The 6,000-nt window shown below is 31.5% G+C and overlaps 2 long non-coding RNA genes across 2 annotated transcripts in view; one reads left to right on the top strand and one right to left on the bottom strand.

Moving 5' to 3' along the window:
* The first annotated feature begins 463 nt into the window (after positions 1–463).
* LOC143222174 (uncharacterized) overlaps positions 464–6,000 on the top strand; it is a 13,911-nt gene continuing 8,374 nt past the window's right edge. Inside the window, exons 1-2 of the long non-coding RNA XR_013012052.1 lie at positions 464–539; positions 2,448–2,521. This is a non-coding gene — a long non-coding RNA (uncharacterized LOC143222174). The remainder of the gene's footprint in view (positions 540–2,447; positions 2,522–6,000) is intronic.
* The window catches only part of LOC143222173 (uncharacterized), a 26,973-nt gene continuing 24,146 nt past the window's right edge, over positions 3,174–6,000 (bottom strand). Inside the window, exon 3 of the long non-coding RNA XR_013012051.1 lies at positions 3,174–3,580. This is a non-coding gene — a long non-coding RNA (uncharacterized LOC143222173). The remainder of the gene's footprint in view (positions 3,581–6,000) is intronic.

Raw genomic sequence — 6,000 nt, 5'->3', positions numbered from 1 at the left:
AGTGGGGGGTGAGACTGAAGATACACCAAACTGGGAGGTGGTCACTGTCTAAATCGTGACCAACATGAAAGTTTATAAATTTCGACTCATATTATACGAACATAGGCATAGGTCCAGTATTTCACTGGTGCCGTGTGCATACGAGACAGGTGTCGGTGTTGCATGGTTTAATAATATCAAATTAGTTTCTACTAGAAATTGATAAAGTATTTTACCATTTTCATTTTACTTCGACAATTGAATGCTGTATGTTTACTATTTAAATCTCCTGTAATGATTACACTGGTATTTTTATTATATATTGTGTGCAAAAGATTTGCATCTAACACTGTACTAGGCGAGCAGTAAATGTCTGCCACAGTTACGTCAGTATTATTATGCGTTTTTATGTTAATAACTACGGATTCGTTAGGGGAAGGTAGGTTAAGTTCGTGAACTATAAGCTCAGTCCTGTACAATAATAAAATTCCTCGGCTGGGATCTCTAGTATCCTTCCTGTTGTGTCTAATGATAGAGCATCCTTGTCTTTTGAATCTCTGGTATGTATAGAGGGTAGTTTCACTAATTACAATAACATCAGGTTCTAAGGAGGTTGTTATATCTTCAATCTCATGTTTCTTGGAAGCAGTAGCACCCTGGATATTGATGTGTAGTACCGTAAATTTATCCATGTTTAACGGAGTTAATGATGCAGGTTAAAATTTGCGGTAGGAATGTTTGGATGTTTTTCAGAATGATTTTAATAATTATGTCCGTGAGACTGTTGGTGTTATTTGGGTTTGTATATTCTGCCATAATTTCCGAGAAGGTGAAAGTAATGGCAGTTGTTAATGTGGTTTCAATTGTTGTTAGCGTGGTTTGATGTGTACCTTGAGTTGGTTTGGGTGAATCGTCATTACTTGGCGTTGGTTTTTCCTGCCTGAGTGATGATTTCTTGACCACTGCAGCATAAGAGTTTGTTTGTGTGTTTGTGTTTTCTGGTGCTGGAGTGGTAGGTAGGTGTAATGGTTCTTTGATTGTGTGTGGTGGTGGCGGCTTGTTCGTGTTTGGATTTTTAATTTCATATAAGTGTGTTTTAATAGATTTGAATTTTTGGCATCCTTTATAGTTTGCCGTATGTTCTTCCCCACAATTGCAGCATTTGGGTTTGGGGTTCTGTTTAGTGCATTGTGAAATGTGGTGATTCTTCTCACAGCCCACACAACGCGCAGTTGCTTGACATGCTGCTGCATGTCCAAACTTTTGGCATTGGTAACACTGTGTGACAACCACTGCTGGTGTGTTAGTATGTTCTACCGTGTACCTTTGGTACCACATAGTGATACCATTATTGATGAACTGGGTTATGCCTTGGCTATTGTCAGTTACTATTTTAATTAAATTAGTTGAGTTTTTGTAATGTTGGAAATTGTTCTTTCTACAGAAATGTGTTTTATGTTTTGTGCACTTAACGCATCCTTAATGTCGTTCATGTCTATGGAATAGTGCACCTCCTGGATCACAAAATATTTGGGTGTTGGTCTAGATCCAGGTAAGTGTATTGTTATATGTCCCGTTTTAAAAGCGTCAGAAGGCCATGGTTTCAATGTTCTGTTCAAGTCAGTGGGTTCCTGCCCCTGAACAAGGACATTGCCGCGAGGCAGACGCTTAATATTCATAATAGTAGCCGTGGGTTTGCACCTGTATATTTCCTTAGCCAGTTGTGGATGGTTAAAACTACCAGGTATTCCTTGTATAATAATGGCATTCTTCGGTAAATTAGGTGCGGTTTTTGTATGTGTGTCTCGAGTAGTAGGCGTGAAACCTTCGTCGTTAGAAATAACATAGTCTCGTCCAGAATCTTTGTTTATTTCAATATCCAGGATGGGGGTTTGGAATATTTAAGCTACTAGTAGTAGGATTGTCTTTATCTGATAACGTAGGCTTAACTACACTGGCATGTATTTCAGAAGCTTGTTTGTTTTGAATTTTGCGCAAAGCTACTTGAGGGCTATCTGCGCTAGCCGTCCCTAATTTAGCAGTGTAAGACTAGAGGGAAGGCAGCTAGTCATCACCTCCCACCGCCAACTCTTAGGCTACTCTTTTACCAACGAATAGTGGGATTGACCGTAACATTATAACGCCCCAACGGCTGAAAGAGCGAGCATGTTTGGTGTGACGTGGATTCGAACCCACGACCCTCGGATTACAAGTCGAACGACTTAACACGCTTGGCAATGCTGGGCCCATTTCAGAAGCACTATTCACTTTTATCCCGTTATATTTTAGTAGCACCATTCACCCTGTATCTAATCTAGTTTTCGGTACTAATGCATTTGTTTTATTAAAGTTTAAAAACGTACAAAGTTTCTTTAAAATTTAATATCGCTCATGACTATTTCCATTAACAAATAATAGTTAATAATGGTTATCTATGGACTGTTTTAACAAAGTAACTTTCTTTCCAGAGAAAGTGTGGGCAACAGACGGAATATCAACCAACAAAACATCAAACTTTACAATATGCTCTTCTACACACATGGTAAGATGATTATCTGGAAAATTATTTTCTCTTCACGTAACATCTGTGTCATTGATTCGTTGCTCGTGTAATCTAGAATCTAAACAAAAAAGCATCACCACTATTTGAGGTTCAGATGAAATAGGTTATCCTAATTTACTCCATGAGACACTTACTCTCTATGTTGTATTAACTAATATTTTTATAGCTAGTACTCCTATGTAATTTTGTATGATTCACATTTTATCCACCCTCTAATCTTTATATTAATTTTCAAAATATAATTATTCTGTTGACTAATGCTTAAGTAACGACCAAGAATAAGAAGAGATAGATAGGCACTATTTATATTTCTGTATATGGGTTTGTAGGTTTGGCTACTTTTCGTCCTGGAAACATTAACACTTATAAATACAATTAAGAATATAATACAATAAAATTGTAAATATATGTTTCGTTTGTGCTGGTGAATAAGAAACTTTTTATTCTGAAAACAATCCCTGGTTTTACCTCTCGTCTTATACATAGGTTTAAAGATGGAGTTCCAGTAAGAACTCTCCAGTTAATAGCAAATTTAACCAAAGCTACGTTATTCCTTGTACTTTTGGTTGCTTTTTTAAGCAATTGCTTTGAAATCTTGTTACCGAGTTACAATAACATATTTGTAATTGTATAATTAGTCTCGATGTTTCATAATTAGAAGTTATTTATTTCACATGCTAGTTACATTAACTCAAAACATTTTTCTTTATTTGAAATACATTACTCTCATCTGTTATACTAAAATATTACTAATATTATATCAGAAAAGTTTCTGCAATGTACACAAAGTTTGTAAACATACTTTACAATAGACCACTGTTAAAACTTAGTAAAGTTGTTTATTACTTGTTTGTAATTAAAGTTATTTTGATATAAGCTGTCTGTAATATTTGAAGAGCATAAAAAGCTACATTTATGGTTGTATTGATTACCTTAGAGAGTAGGTTAGCGCAGTTTAAAAATAACTTGCTAGAATTTCTTTTTCAAAAGTAACTTCTTAGACTTGCTTGACAATAGAGGTCGTTGTAGACATGGAACCTGAAAGAAACAGACTTAACTAAAAAACACTCACGGTCATCTTATACATGAGATCGTCTTGTATACTGGTAAATACGGTAGTAATAGAAAAGATGACAGCGTTGTAAAACATTATTTTTGTAAAATAATTTCAAGAAAATAAAATCAAAACTCCCCAAAACTGTATAATCTCTGTTTAAGTATAATAATAATCAAAAATTCATGAATACAAAAATATATTATTTATTTACATAAAAATGAATTAATGAAATATAAACCATGTAAAATTTGAATTTAAAATTGCAATAGATTAAAAAATTTATGTATCAAATGTACTTCTAGCACATAATTTAATAAAAAACCTTTTACGTTGATGTGTGGTACTGAAGATAATTTAGCCCTTAGTGGTTCCACAGCATGTCTAAAGGCTTTTAATGATAAAATGGTTGAGGTATCTTATGGTAAGCACATGGGTATCCCCTTGTGTATCTTTGCATTTAACGACGAAAACAAATTAAACTAACAACTAAAATAATTATTTAATAAAGACGAAAAATATTACTCTATAAACGTTTTCTGTGAGCTGTTTTAAACTATGAACAAAATATTTTTGAATTTCTTAAAACATTTTCGCATCTTAATATATTTTGTCATTACAAGACCAAAAAAGACAAACTTAAAAATGTTTCTTTTAATTTTTTTAGGGAACTATGGAAATGATTGTTAGTTTATACTGGTCTTTAATTCCATTTTGTCTTTGATAATACTTGTATAAATTTATGCTAAACCTGAAATTCTGTATTTCTCCTGTTTATAGCTGTCTATGTTTTACAAACTAAGACATGAATAATTAATTTACTTTCAATCACAATCAACAGTATACTTTATACATAATAAAGTATCCTTAGTGAAATGTTAGATATAAGTGTTTTTGTTGTTGTTTTTTTACATTTTTATTATGTGGCATAACTGATATTTTACTTTATAACATGTAAGCATACCTTTCTTTTTTGATTTATATTTCTTTTTTTAGTAATAATCGATATATATATTTGGCTATACTTCACAGAATTACTTTATAATTATTGAACACTTTACGTTTTTATTCACCACCTCTAAGTTGTTCTTAAAACTATTTGTTATCAACACAAACATATTAATCATATACGAATAAAAGAGATGTAATAATTTCTAATATTTTTATTTTGTTTTGTATTTAGCGTTTGCTATGTCGAATCGCCTTTCGCTTACTCTATCTGAATAGCGACATTATTTTAAATCACGTTAATTCTTCCGCTCTCATTTTACTTTTTCTTCTGAAATTAAAGTAAAAATTATTTGGACTGAACTTGTTGGTATATATAAATACGTGTTGAACAAACGTTATAGTTGGGCAAACAATTTTAATTTATATGCGAATTGGTTGGTTTTTTTTAGAAATATCTGTATTCAGTTCTTCATTGTTTTTCAACCTTAACCAAAAGATTCAGAAAGGTAATTGTATCATCATCTGAAACTGAAATTCATATTTACTTTATCTATCTTTTATTTTTTATACTTCATGGTTATTATTTCAACTTAAAATGCAATCATCCAAACATCTTTTTTATGATGTTTGAATAATTAGTATTGTCTAAAGTGATATTATAAATAATTAAAAATATATTTATTTTCAAAATATCCAAATATTTCAATAATATTTTATCACATTTTGAGGTTCATCATTATTTAAGTTTTTTAATTGGTTTGATATTATAAAATTAGTTTTGTAATGCTTATTTTTAATGACCGATTCAGTGGCTCAGCTTTCAGTCTGCAGGCTCACGACTCTAAAAATAATCGGTTTCGATACTCTTGTTGGGCAATTCGTAGGTAGCTCATCATGAATCTTTGCGCAAGACAACAACCAAGCTTTTAATATTCTGATCAATTATGTAATAGAGCTATAATTAATAATCATTAAAAGTTCGTTGTAAAATTGTTGAACTGTATATTTAGTGGTGCAATTGATAATCATTTAATTTTAGTTTATTGTAAATTTATTTTAAGCCTACTAAAATTTGAAATTAGAATGCTAAAGAATTTGCATTTTATTATGTAATATATTTATGAATTTAATTAGAGATTACACTATTCTTTTTTGTGATTTTAAGTGAATGACATATGACGGCTCTAACTTTTTATAATTTTATATATTGAAATTTGCATTTTCTTTATATTCTTAATTTTATCTCTACGTGGTAATATTTTCAGAATGAAGAGTAGTCAAAGCTATGAAACCGTTCCCTGAGGATTAGGTAATTTTTGAATAATCATACAAGTTGACATGGAAAATGAAATTATTTTTACTTGGAAAATTCTGGAAGTTTCTTTGTGTCTCTCTGTGTGCATCCGCACACGCAAATAGAAAGATGAACTATTTAAATTGAGATCAAAACATT

Source organism: Tachypleus tridentatus, chromosome 8, assembly GCF_004210375.1.
Source record: "Tachypleus tridentatus isolate NWPU-2018 chromosome 8, ASM421037v1, whole genome shotgun sequence".
NCBI classification, from domain to species: Eukaryota; Metazoa; Arthropoda; class Merostomata; order Xiphosura; family Limulidae; genus Tachypleus; species Tachypleus tridentatus.
Note: the sequence above shows the minus strand (reverse complement) of the source record. Positions and strands in the feature narration are given on the sequence as shown.